Source organism: Rhinolophus ferrumequinum, chromosome 21 (genome assembly GCF_004115265.2).
Source record: "Rhinolophus ferrumequinum isolate MPI-CBG mRhiFer1 chromosome 21, mRhiFer1_v1.p, whole genome shotgun sequence".
NCBI classification, from domain to species: domain Eukaryota; kingdom Metazoa; phylum Chordata; class Mammalia; order Chiroptera; family Rhinolophidae; genus Rhinolophus; species Rhinolophus ferrumequinum.
The window spans coordinates 30324777-30339211 of NC_046304.1; positions in this window are offsets into that span (position 1 = coordinate 30324777).

Here is a 14435-nt window from a genome sequence, read left to right on the forward strand (position 1 = left end):
ACACTGCTCTTTCTATCTGTTGATTTGTAGGCTTACAAGGATATTCATTGTCGGTTTGATTATAGTAGTGAATAATTATAAACAACATAAAATGCGTGACTATAGGGAATTAGTTAAATCTGTCCTAGGGTATATGTGCAATGAAATACAGCATATCTTGCATTTAGTAGGAGCTTAATAAATATTGTTGACTCGGACAGCATCCATTAAAATCAAGGATGTAAATGTATGTTTATTGTTTATTGACAATGAAATAGTCCATACTGTATTAAGACTAACAAGTTACCCAGTAGCTTGCATAATATAATTCTATTCCTCTGTGTGTGTATGTGTGCGCGCGCGTGTGTGTGTGTGAAACATACTGTAGTTAGGTATGTAAAATATTTGGGGATGAACTATGTGTAAAGCCAAATCAGTTGTTAGTGAGTAGCTAAAGGGGAAACATAGTTTCCTGGTGCTTCATTTGTCATGGTATTTATAGTTGAATTTACAAGTGTCATAAATGAAGGAGGGGTTGGATAATTTAGATTTTCCTACCAGATCCACATTCTGTATTGAATTCTATCTTCATACATTGTAACAGTTGAACACTTATTCTACAGAACATGGCAAAGAAGGTACTTTTAGATATTATTCCTTAGACCATTAAGTAGAAAATAAATGCCAGAAAGAGATACATAAAGCTCTATTTAAAACTAAATAAGTTCTTCATTCCCCAAATTCTTTTCCCAGAAGTTTCAATGCCTGAGTAATACACAGCATGTCTGGTGTAAGGAGTGTACTTATAATAAAATGTTATTTGTTGTTTATCTGAAATTCTCATTTAATTGGGCACCCTATGTTTTCATTTGCTAAATTTGGCAACCCTCCTGAAAAAAAAAATGTTTGGGCTAACTTTCTCATTTAATAGCAAACAACCAAATCTGCCTACAGGGCTGTTGTGTCAGAGGCAGTATATCTCTCTTTTACTTCCCTCTCAACTCCTGGCCTTTTCCTAAGCCCTGACTTTGTCTTGGCTCATCCAGTCTTAGCACAGATAACTTGTAGTCACTATTTTCCTACCCTGCAGAGATAAGGCCCAATGGAGCCATTCTCATTCCATAGCCAAAAAAGAATAAATACTAGTACTTTTGCTATGTGGAACAAAGTAATTCCCCTATTTTTCTCTTTCTCCCTTTCTCCTCCCCCAACACCAAGGTAGGCACTAATGATATGGTTCTAATAATCCTCATTATCTCTTTGTGTGAAATGGTGCTTATTATAGCATTTAAGTTACCTACCGCCACAATAGCACTGCATAACCAACAATCCCAAAACATAATGACTTAAAACAATCCGATTTCGTTAGCCCACCAGTCTGCAGGCTGGTGATTAAGGCTGAGCTTGCCTGGGTGGTGCTTCTGCTCTCAGCTGGAATTATGCACATGTCTGAAATGTGGTTGATTGTTGGCTGGGGAACAGAGGTCACTGGGTCGTGCAGTATTCATCTTCCAGCAGGCCATCTGGGTCATGCTCTCATGATGGTGACAAAGGTGTACGAGCACAAGTGGAAAAATGTGAGAACTTCTCAAAAAAATCTCTTTTGTGTATCGTCTGTTAGCATTCTTCCATCAATACTAGTCACATGGCCAACTAAAATCAAGGGACAGGAAAATATCTTCCACCTCTTGGTGGGAGAAAGTGGAAAGTCCCATGACAATGTGGATGGGCACATGAAAGATCAAAGGTGTGGTTAATGCAGTTGTTATACCACGCGTAATTCATGTGCTAATAATTAAATTGAATAACGATGCCTAGTCTTTAGTAAGTGCTTGAACCCAGACCTCTTTGGCAGAATATATTCCTGAGTTCTCTTTACTAATGAAGAAAGAATCCCTTGGCTCAGTATGAGATTCTTAGAACTGTTCATAGGCTAAGAACAACATATTCTTAGGTATTCCGGAGGCACCTGTGAAAAGACTAGCCCCGCGCCTGTCTAAGGAAGGCCTACCGATAGTTCTGCTTGAAACTGAACACAGTTTGCATTTTAATACTCATAAATTGATTTTCAATCTGACCAGGCAACTGTGGCACTGTTTCTTACTGAGCCCATCAAAATTATAAATCTATGTTACCTTTTTCTCTAAACTTCTATTAAATACACAATATGCACTGCATAGATAATGTAACACAGAATGAAATGGAAAATAAGGTCTTCATCCATTCCTAATCTAATTGCAGCAACTTGCTGATAACTAATGAAAAGACCAGAAGGTAATCATTTCCTCTTTTGAATGAAGACAAGTTTTGCAGCTTGACTGCAACTGTCTGTGAATTTCAAGCTCGATTTGCTGAAACTAACATGAAAACCGTATATTTGACTCTTTTTGGAATCACTATGCAAAATTATTTGGAGACTACTGCAGAAATTTATATTCATTTTCACCTTCTTCTAATCATTATGTTCCATCATACTTTATAACAAAACAAATATCCTGGATTTTATAAAATTAAGGCAGGATAAAATTGAATTATAAAGGATTTTCCCTGACAATGAACATTTAAATGAAGATTTAAATTACCCATAGCACAAGAACTGAGGAAAACAATGACATTTAATTAAATGTATTATTCACAACGATTAAAATAGAAACTTAAAAAGAATTGGCTACTAATTTCATTCTAACAGATCAAAAGGCAATTTTAATGTTTTAATTATTTCTCTGTATGTACATTATATGACATGTACTCACATAACTAAAATCACAAATCAGTGAGGATCTACCCTATTTTCTGGATTCATGTGCCTAGTTTTCAAGAACTATATTAACAAACACATATCATGTGGAGAGCGTTAATGTACTCAGCCGAAGTGCAATGTTGTCACTGAAAATGCGGACTCTGAACATTTACCTTGAATTCTGTGAGTAGGATAATCAGAATAGTTGGTTTTTTGTGTTTTTTTTCTCTCTCCCAGTTTGGGCAGGTAAATTATACTCTAAATAGGCCTTGTGTAGAAAGTCAGATGTGGTAGAGTAAAAAGAATGTTGCACTTAGTATTTATTATGTGTCCCGGCTTTGAATCTCCAACAATTGTTAGCTATATGACCTGCAGCGAATCTTGCCAGAGCTTTATGTTTGCTAAATTTTATGAAACAGTTGAGATAAACCAATGGCACATTGCAAAAACTCAGTCACTTCTTATTGAACAAGTGAGAGAAGAAGTACCCAGAAAGAAAAGATGAAGTTCCCACCTACATTTTGCTTTGAAAACACCTTCTGTTTTTCATTATCAATTGACTTTTTCTGGATTCAGGCATAAAGAAGGTCGATAATCTCTGTGTTATTCAATAATATGGATAAGCAACAAATATTACAGAGGTTAATTGTGAAAAGGCTTGTGTGAAACTATGTCTCTAAATCTAATGAGACTATTCCATCAATGCTATTTCTACATGTAGGTGAGGGTTTTTTTTTTCTTTTCTCTAAAACAGCTCTTAGGAATACCCTGAATTATTATAATCCATCATTGTTATCAGTGCTTCTAAACCTTAAGCAGTTATGGGCACTTTGAGAAGCTGCCAAAATTTTGGGCTTCCTCTACAAAAACAAAAATTATACACATGAGGATGTAGGAATTTTGCATACCATTTCAGTAGGATTCAGCAGACTATCTGACACTCCATAGACCTCTGATTTCACCAACAGATATTGGCTCATCCCTAAATTTTAAGTCATTTGTGGTTTGACCTTCAGAATAATTTGTATTTTAACTTTTACTCATTTGTGCTATGATGGGGTTGAAAAGCAACCAAAAACTCATTCAAGAAGAACACTATTAAAGGTCATATTTATATAAAATGGAAAAACAAAATGTGCCTTTTTAAATCAAGAACAATTTTTCTTATTCTAATGGAACTGAGACTAGGCTCGATCCAATATCAAATAAAAGTAAAATTACACAGTGCATGGTTGCCCAAATAGCACTAATGGTCCACATAAGAAGAATGAACCACTTCCTTTGCCTCTTTCTGTGGTAGATGCTATTAGCGATTGGACAGCCAATCTTTTTTTCTTTGCTGACAGAGTCCATCTTGCATTCTGGAGGCTAAAGATACCAGATGCTGGTTTTCCTAATCTTCCTTGCAGTTGGGGCACAGGCAGGTGATACAGTGCTGGACCCTGAGACAGAAAAGCAGTTTCCTGCGGATTTCTAGGGAATATTTATTTCTCCTTGATAGAGATTGTTCATGGAAAGGAAACCACGACCCCCTCCTCCCTGCTTTTGGACATTGTCCTGTGAAGATATTATTGAGCTACTGTGGCCACCTTGAATTCAAGGCTCGTGAAGTTGACATATCCTGGCCACTGATATCACCGAACCACTTAAATAACCCTGATCTGCATATCTATAGGCTCCTAATAATTAGTGTGGGAAAAATTAACCCATAGTGTTTATAGCCCCACATTTAGTCGGATATGACCAAAAGTCCGAAAGAACTCAAATGATAACGTCCTAATGAACTTTGTCTCTCCCAAAGGTCTATAATTAGCTAACTGCTGTACACAGTGAGAAGCAAAACACATTTTTATTTCGTGGAAGAAATGAATAACTGTGATATTTATAAAATCACAAATACCATGGTGGGGGTTCTTGTCTTGAATTTCAGTAGTACAGTTTATGATGCCACTGTGTTGATTCCAATATAGAAGCTGTTTGTCTTTCTATTTCAACCCCCGACCCCCACCCCCACCCCCATTCCACTCTTCAGCAGGAGGATCAGTTAGAAAACAGACCAAAGAGACAGAGAGAGAACACCACAACACCACAGATGATAAAGCTAAAAATAGCAGGTCAAAGTAGGTGAAATATGCTGTGATCAGAATGAATTGTGAGGTCTTGGTTTTTATGTGTCCCCCCAGTGCATGTTTTTGTGGCTGTGCTGGGTTTCTTTAAAAGCTTTACAGTGAAGAGGATGACAATCTTGACAGTAATTTGGCAAAAAACAAACAAAACAAAAACAACAACAAAACAAAACAAACAAAAACGAGCAAGCATCCTATGGCTTATTGCCTAGGAGGAAGATAGGACAGGCTGTATTTTCTTTTCTATTTCATACATCATTTAGAACTTACTGCAGTGATTCCACAAAGTCAGGAGGCTTTAAAAAGTTAATGAGAAATATATAAGAAAAAAACCTCTTGTGTGTTATTTTGGAATCCTCTGTAATGTCCAGGGTTTGTTACACGCGGAAGCAAGGTTATTTTAATGCCTTTCATTTTTGTTGCACTAGATTTGCAGAGAGCACTCTAAACCTTCTAAGTTAATAAATAAAAAATATTGTGACCTTTACTTTGTTGGCACATAACATTGTTTCAGCCCTGGAATTTTCAAAGCTTCTTCTTCTACAGTTTTGACCTCAAAGACTTTACATTCATTGTTGCAAATTAATAATGGCAATTAACTTAAACCCTCTGGCACCATGGTCCAACTGATCACACAAGACTGGGTAATCAGTTTTACCCTAAATCATGCCTTCTTGTGACTTATTTTCTATTTTTTTTTTTGTAAAGTGACTTTAATTGTATATTCCTGTTGAACTTAATATGAATGTATTTTTCTTTTTACCTGATTATAAATCCCTAGAAGGTTGAGACACTGTGTTATGTTTTTCAGTTTCCTCTAGACAGAATTACTTAAGGTATATTCCACAGAAAACCACTTTCTTGGGTGTCAAGAGGTTAAAAAAAAAGTTATCTTTTCTAATAAAGTAGGAAAATCTTGGCTTAAAAATAGAAAAACAAGTCTTTACTATATAACACTTCAGAACATTTAAAATGCTAACACATTCCATGTACACAAGCTGGGGACATGTACATAGGAATTCACAATATATTTAAACATAAACTTTTTTTTAGGGAGGTATAAGGATATCTCTTAAGAGATTTCTTAATCACATATTGAGAAATGCTGTTCTACGTTACATAATCTAGTATTATGAATATGGTATATATCACATCCAGTCCTAAAGATTCCTTTATTGGTTTTAATAAAATTCTTTCATAAGGAATAAGGCTTACTTTTTTTCGCATCTGGGGAAAATAATTTCAGCATTATAGTTAAGTAACTTATCTTTATATAAACCAAATATCTTGGTTTAAGTGTTTGGAGAAATATTTAAATCTGTGGCTTTATAAAGGAAAGAAACTAATTTGTTGAAAATAGCTGAAACCACATTTAATCAGGCATTACTTAAAGCTCATGTAAGAGTTTATATGCAAGGGTCTATAACAGAAAGCCTGTAAATATTGGAACATCTACTTCCAGTTTGGCAGCTAGTTTTTATCATCCAGCCTTCTTCCCAGCAAGGTAGCTGAATAACTGAACAGAACTTTTGCCAATCTTAGAGTTAAGGACCTGCCAGGGAGGGAGGGCGGGCACTAAAATAAACAACAGTTTTTCAGTTGGGCCCTCTGAAGGGCTATACCTCTGAGTAATGGCAATCCAGAATAGCGCAGGTCCCATAAAGACTGAAACTCAGCTTTGAATCAGTTCAACCCCTGAATGAATTAAAGTGACCTGCCTCTCACCTAACTGCCTGCCAAAGGCAAAAGTAAATCCTTTCTGGAGGAAGGTAACATCATCCAGTGCTTCAAATTACTTCTGCAATTTTTTCATAACAAATTTCAGGTAGTCAAAAAAAACAATAAGGCATAGGGAGAAAGAAGAGGAATGTCTGAAATAGATGATAGAAACTTACCTGCAGGAGATCCAGAAACTGGCCATGAGGAAACTGAATCATCTGGTCACGGGAACTAGAATATATAAAAAGAGTCAAACTGGAATTCTAGAAAAGATTTCAAGAGAACATGTTTAACTCTTTCATTACTTGAACAATATTTATTAACTAATATGAGCAAAAAGAGAACAAAGAGAAGAGAAAAGAACAAAAGAAACAAATCTGGCCATTATGTCACTTACATTCTGGTAGATAGAGAAAATTAAAAAGTAAACAAATAAGTAAATAAATACTATGTTAGTCTGTTGTAAGTGCAATAGAAAAAATAAATAGATAAGACATTTTGGGCAGGGATGGAGTGGTTGGGGTGAAGGGATACAATTTAAATAGGGTTGAGAGCAGGCCTTATTTAGAAGGTGACATTACAATGAAGCCTTGGAGGAGATAAGCCACACTGATACCTCGGAGGAAAATATTCCAGGCAGAGAGAAGAGCCAGTGGTAAAGTCCTCAGATAGAAAATTTAACTAGCAAGTTCAAAGAACAGCAAGGATGAAAGAGTGTAGAGGGAGAGAGCTGGGATAGGAACCAGGGAGGAGAGGGTTAATTTATATTGAACCTTATTTTACGAAAAAAACTTTGACTTTCATTCTGAGTGATATAGAAAGACATCAAAAAGTTCTGAGCAGAAAAAAGTTGTAATTTGATGTACATTTTGAAAGAATTCTTCTAGTTGTCCTCTTGAGAAGACAATAGCCAAAACTATAAAGGGCAGCAGCAGAAGCAGGGAGTCCAGTTAGGGACTATTGCAGAGAACCAGGAGAGAGATTCATATGATTTAGACAGAGTTAAAATCAGAATATACCGGGAGCAGTGGTTCAATTCTGTATATATTTTGAATTTGGAGCCAAGACCAATTCTTTATAGACTGAATGTTGGGTAGGAGAGAATAATTATTAATAGCACACTCTTTTACTTTCAAAAACGGTTCTAGTTTGGGCAATAAATTATGTGGTCTCCTTAGTTAAATCAGAATGAACCTCTTTAGGTCATGGATTATTATTATTTCAGCGCACTGCTGGATTCTAAATTATAATAATTTATATAGGATCTTATCATCTTCATTCATAAGAGTGACCTGTCTTTCTCAATACTTAGGAAAATTTTAAATACCATAGAAATGAGTTATTCAATAAAAATTTTACAGAATTTACTCCTGAATCAGTCTTGGTCTGGTAATCTTTAAAGAAGAAGTAGCTTTTTAAATTTTGGGATCATGGTCAACTCGCTCAGTTTCTTTGGCTCATGTTAATAATCTGGAAAGTATCTAGTCTCTTTTGAGTTCTATTATGGGTTAACTTTTTTTATTTTTATTAACATGCTTACGCTTATATTTCTCAATTTTTCAACTCAGAGATGAAACTTTCTTTTGAAAAGATCCCACTTATTTTATTAGGTTGGTACAAAAGTAATTGTAGTTTTTGCAATTTTTTTAACTTTTTAAACTTCAATTGCTTTTGCACCACCCTAATATTTCTCAATAATTTCCTGCTGCCTGTACTATTACGAGTATTTGTTTATTTTGTCACAGTCCATTACAAGGGGATTATTTTTTCAGTCATTCTACAATTTTATATTAAACATCATAGTTTTGTAACTATAATAACATTTATTTAATCTTATATTTATGGTGAAATGGAGTAAGTGCTTACATTCAATAATATAGTTATTCAATCAACAAATATTTATTGAGGGCTTGCCATGTGCTAGGCATTATGTTGAGCAGTAGGACTATGCAATGGCCTGAATGTGTGTCCCCTCCAAATTCCTATATTGAAGTGCTAACCCCTAATGTGATGGTATTAGGAGGTGGGAGGACCTTTGAGAGGTAAGTAAGTAGGTCATGACTGTGGAGCCCTCATCAATGGGACCCCAAAGAGCTCTCTCACTCTTTTTCTGCCATGTGAAGATGCAATAAGAATTCTGCAACCCAGAAGAGAGTTCTCACCAGAACCCAACCACACTGGCATCCTAATCTCCGAATTCCAGCTTCCAGAACTATGAAAAATAAATTTCGGTTATTTATAAGCCACCTAGTCTGTGGCACTTTGTTAGAGCAGTCCAAACTGGCTCAGACAGGATACAATGGAGAATACAAAGATACGATCTCAGCCCTCAACATGAAAAACAATACTAAGTTATATGCATAGATCAAAAAAGTAACCGTAGTCCATGGAAATAAACAAGATGTATTGTGAAGAATAAGGAAAATGAGACTATTGCAGATAAAATGGTCAGAAAATTTTCAGAGGCGGTGCTGCTTAAGTTAAAGAATGAGAAAAGGCACACCCTATCAAAAGCAAGGATAATAACATTCCGGGAAAAGAACAGCATGTGTAGTGTCCCTGAGAGTGTGAAAGAACTTGGCATTGGTTATAGAACTGAAAAATGACCTGTGGGAGTGAAGTAGAGTAAAGGACTTCAAATAAAGCTGAGGTTCAACATCGTTCCCTCATCTTAAGTTTCTTGTTTTTCTTGAATTCTTGAAAATGCTCAGCCGTTATCTCATCATTTATTGTCTTTTGCCCATTCTCTCCATTATGTCCTTCAGGAAATTCAATCAGTCTTTTGTTAAAATTTCACACTGAGTAGTATTAATACTATAAATAGCAAGTAGTATACATTCAGACTCCACAATGGGGCATGGTGCACTGATTTTCTCCTTGCGTGAGTAGACAGCAAGCTTCCTTATAGCATTCAAGGACGATAGATTGTAATTCCTAAGTGGGCTTTCAATGGCCAGGGAAGGTAGGGACTGTTTCTGCATAAAACAGGAACACAATATTATCCCCTATTATCTAGTGGTATTGGTTAAAACTATAAATATTGGATATTTATTAATTAATGTCAAGAACTGCTAAGAATTAGCTTTTTACCCTATTTGCAAGCTAATAAATTTGCCATAGTTTTATGGAAGCTAGCAGAAGACACGAAATTCCTTGGTCAGAGACAAAGGACTTTATTACTCACTGCCTAGAAGGCTGTATGAACTTCATGTTTGTATCCATTCTCCTTGCCCTCCAAGTCCCATGGGGTTGCTGCAGTGTTAAGTAAATTTTGTTTCACAGCTGAAAAGCCCTGAACTTAGGTAACTTGAATCTTTTATAATGGACAGTAAGCAAACTTGCCTGATGTTTGTTCCAGAAGGAGAAATTATTGTATTGAACAGTAAGCAAAACTGCCTCCTGTTCCAGAGAGAGACACTATCTCTAACTTCCAAGGATGTTTTTTATATAAACATCCTTGGAAAGATGGTTCAGGACAAAAGGGCAGTTAGTGCCCCTACTCATTATACATGCAGAAATTCAGAGACTCATAGAGAATTGACTCCCAACAATGAAATCCTATGAGTTTGCTTTCCAATCAGGTAGTATGCGAATACTATTTTTTGTTTTGTATATAACCTTCTATAATGGCTATACACTGCTGAGAATTCTATGCATGCTTTTTTAGCATTCTCCATGGACTGTTTCTTCATGCTTAATGTCGTGAATTACCATAGAATTTGAGTTTAATAAACATTGGCTTAAGAAATCAGTTCCTATTTGTGCTTAATAAACTTACTACGCTCAAACATGCTTACAGCATATTGTACATGCTTATTTCAAAAGACCACTATGATGAAAAAAAGAGTATTAATAAATATTTGGCTATTTACTGCATTTGGAGAAACGAAAATTTATTAGTTCGTGAACAGTTCCAAGAAACATTCCAAGAGAGATTTCTTCAAAATAATATACTTTTCATTTCGGTGGATAGCCAAATAGTGACTAGTTTCACACAGTGGGTTGGCTTTTCTCTCTCAAAAGATGTTAAATTTGAAGCTAAAAAAAACCCAAAACTAACAAAAAAAGAACTTATCAGATTTACTTTTCACTTCAAGTGGGATAGTAAATGGATTTGCTAAAGTTTTGAGGGCCCTTATTCAATAGAAATGATGGGCTGTGGGAATATAAGCATATAGAAGTGGAGTTTAGTAATATAGACCAACCCAATGGAATTTAAGAAGGTTATTTTTGAAGAGTAAGAACACAGAAGTTCTATTTTCCGAGGACAAGAGGCAATGGATAGTGTAGAAATATGGCACTGTCATAAACCACAAAAGGAACTCGCATTTATTCTTTTATCAGTCATCTAGATTGGCAAGTCCTAGAGAGGGTTGATGCTCAATTTTACTGGTCTGTAATAACAAAATAGTTGATAGATCTTGGTGGGTTTTGCAAAGCATATTAAAGAATGGAAAATGATAGAATTTGGGCTAATGCTACATTATACTTTCATCCATCTTTGAGATTTTTCAAATAAGGAAAATGGTAAAATTGGTATATTTCCAAAACACACATTAAAATGGGTGGGAGTGAGGAGTTGAGAAATGTATTGGAAGCGCCTGAAGGATTTTGGACAAGTGGTTCATGTATTTAGATTTGTTTTAAAAGGATTACTTTGGTAGCTGTGTGGTAAATATACTCTAAGGGATGGGACAGGAGTAGATACATGGAGCGAAGACTCTGGAAGAAATTTGCATTAACTGTAACAGGGCAGGGATTGAACTGAAAACCTGAGGGGCCCTAGAGAAAGGAGGTAGGAGGAGACTTTTACTTGGTCCCTCTGTGTACTCCTCCCTGAGAGAAATGTAGGACATGATCTGCCAACAGCCTCTCCTGATCCACAACTTCCGGATGATTCAGGAATAAGTTCATCTGTGACAATTCAGAATCAGGCAGCATACATAGCAGCATGACACTTCTCACCTCATTAAGGATGAGTAAACAAACACAAGCCAATAGCAGGCAATGAAAATAGTCTCCGCAGAAAATAATATATTGGCAAAAGATTTTACTCCAGCAAATAGAAAGCAATTTGAGAAACTACTTGCTTTCCATTTTCAGCAACTACTGGGAGCATGGAATGAGAGGTACAAAGGGAATGAGAATGTCCTATGGTTGTGTGGTCATGTGGATAGATGTCTTTAATTATGTGGGTGTTTGTTATTTTGTTTGTTTTGTTTTTAGATTGAAGAAGGCTTTATAATTTAGGTATTTGTAAATTGGGGACTGACCTGTATCCAACATGGGCTATTGGAGTCAGAAAGCCCAGACTTCTAGTCCCCCAAATACCTGCATACTTACTTACTATCTCTGTGATCCTGGTTGGACAAATCAGTTGGCTTCTCTAGTCTTCACAGGCTCAACTGTAAAATAAGAATCATAAAATCGACTCTGCTGGCACATGGAATTTTGTGAAGATCAAATGGGATGATGTGACTGAAAGCTTTGTCTTTTGTAAAGAACCATTTGATGCCAGCCATTAGTACCACCTCCATCTTTATAATTAATTCTAGGATCAATCATATTAATGAGTATAATTAACAAGTAAAATTAATGTAAACCATTCATATGAATCAGCCACAGTAGTCAAAGACCCTTTAAGTTTGTGTTTTGAGGAGGAATGAATTTGAAAAAGTATTTTTAGAAAAGTACTTTGCAGATGAAAGAACTGAGATGAAAATCATTCATGCATTCCACAAACACTACTACTGAGTGAATACTGGGTTTTAAGGAACTCCGAAATTAGCAGCCACCACATCAAAACAAGTAAGGATTCTTTCTGGGAGGGTACAGTAGTCTGGTAGAGAGGTTTAGATATGTTGATGAAACAACATAAAAGACATTGATGGGTACCCTAAGTGAAGCATAGCTATGAGATATGCAGTAAGGTCCCATTGAATTGTGGCGAATTATAGACGTTAGTACACACAGTGTGTCAAATGCTATATCTTGAAGTATGTTATCTTCATAATTGATATGAAATTCTCAAAATTCTCCTGATACCTGCAGTTTATTATTACAATTGATTCAATAATACTTGAGAACCTCAAGATAGGCATTTTAATCTATGCCATGTTCCCTAATACCATAAATTAGTGAAGACTTGTTAGGATACAAATATAGTAAAAGAGAGATGAAAAGAAATAAAAATAGATACCAGGTGAAAATGGATAGTAACATGGAAATATGATTTTTTTGAATGGATACATCTAAAAATGATAGATTTTTGTTTGCTGTCTCCAACTTCATAAACTTTTATGACGTAGGTCATTCTTTTCCCCTCTGAGATTCAGATCTCACATTCAATTAAAATGTTTTTATTGACTTTGGCTTTTAATGGGAGAAAAGGGAAGTCTGAGCTGAAAGTAAGGGGTGAATTAAAGACTCATTGCTTCATGTGATGCAAAATAATGATAGCTCCTAAAGTTCCAATTTTTTTTTCTTTTTAATCCCTTGTAATGCAAAGGTGGTTGTATGAATAGAATTTCTTTGTTTTTCTAGTAGATCGATATTTGGATATAAAAGTCAAGAGGAATCACAGAGAACTTCCTTTCCATTGTATTTTAAACCTGGTAGGTACATGCATCCTACTATAAGCACAAATCTCATTTCCCAAGGCATCTACGTCAAGCAGTCAGAATATCAACAATTTCTCTCAGAAACTTTTCTTTCCTTGGATATGAAGGCATCCCAGGAACATGGAATTATGTTTTTTTCTGTTTTGATGAGCAGATTAGCTTGCAGAAGTCATTTCATTCACTCATTTAGTTTTCTTCCTCAAATTCCCAGGCTGTGCCTGTGTTATACTTTTGCCTCATCATATAAGATGAAAATGACAGTATCTTCTTAGGGCTACAAATTGTCATCTTACAGAGGGAGCTAAAACCTGGTTCCTAGAAATCATTCAGGTGGATTTTCATACTGCATTAAATAAAGCAATAGCCGGGAGGGAATTTGGGGATGTGTTTCCTATCCTAAAATAAAATAGATTGTGGCCTTTTGTTCATCAATTCCAGCAGCTTTCTCGAACTATTGTAGTTAAATGTAACCACAAACAAATTTAGAGCGCTAATATCATAAAGGGAGGACTCTTATTTTAACATCACTAGTCACAAGTTGGCTTTGCCCACCAATCTCTGGGGCTTTTGAACTTATCAGAGTAGAACAAAATCTGTTTCTCACAGAGAGAAGTTTTGCATGACTATATTTTTATTCTGACTACAGAACTTAGTTTTCTTTTTCTTTCCCTAACCATTAAATTTTCCAAGCTTTAGAAGTTTGCAGTTTCATATTGCCTGAAAGTATACAATTTTGATAAGGTATGGAGAGAGTTACTATTGTCTCTCTTTTCATTTTTGTTATTTCCACTTTTATTCCCTTATTGTCTGCACACAGCAGATTTAAGCTTTGGTGGTTTTTATTTTGTTTTGTTTTCTTTTTTAATGGGCCAGTAGATCTTGTTGGTTCTGGTGGTAGATTTGAATGTTAATATGAAAGTTAATATGAAGGTGGAATGGAATAGTAGGTGCATCCAAATGAGAATATTCTTACAGGGTAAGCGTAAGTACAAATTTATTTAATTTATAGAGTCACTACTAATTTTAACCAGAAGTTTCTGCAAATTAATTAATATTTTAAATGTATCATGAAAACGTTTTTATTTAGTTGAATGCTTTCCTAAGATAGAGGGCAAAATTCCTGTATTTATTTCATTTAAATTTCTAGGACTTGTGATTTCAAGACAATAAAGCAAAGAAAGACATTTCCACAACTTGCTTTCAAAAATCACCCCAATACAAGGAGAATGCTAAACAGAAACAGTCCACCTT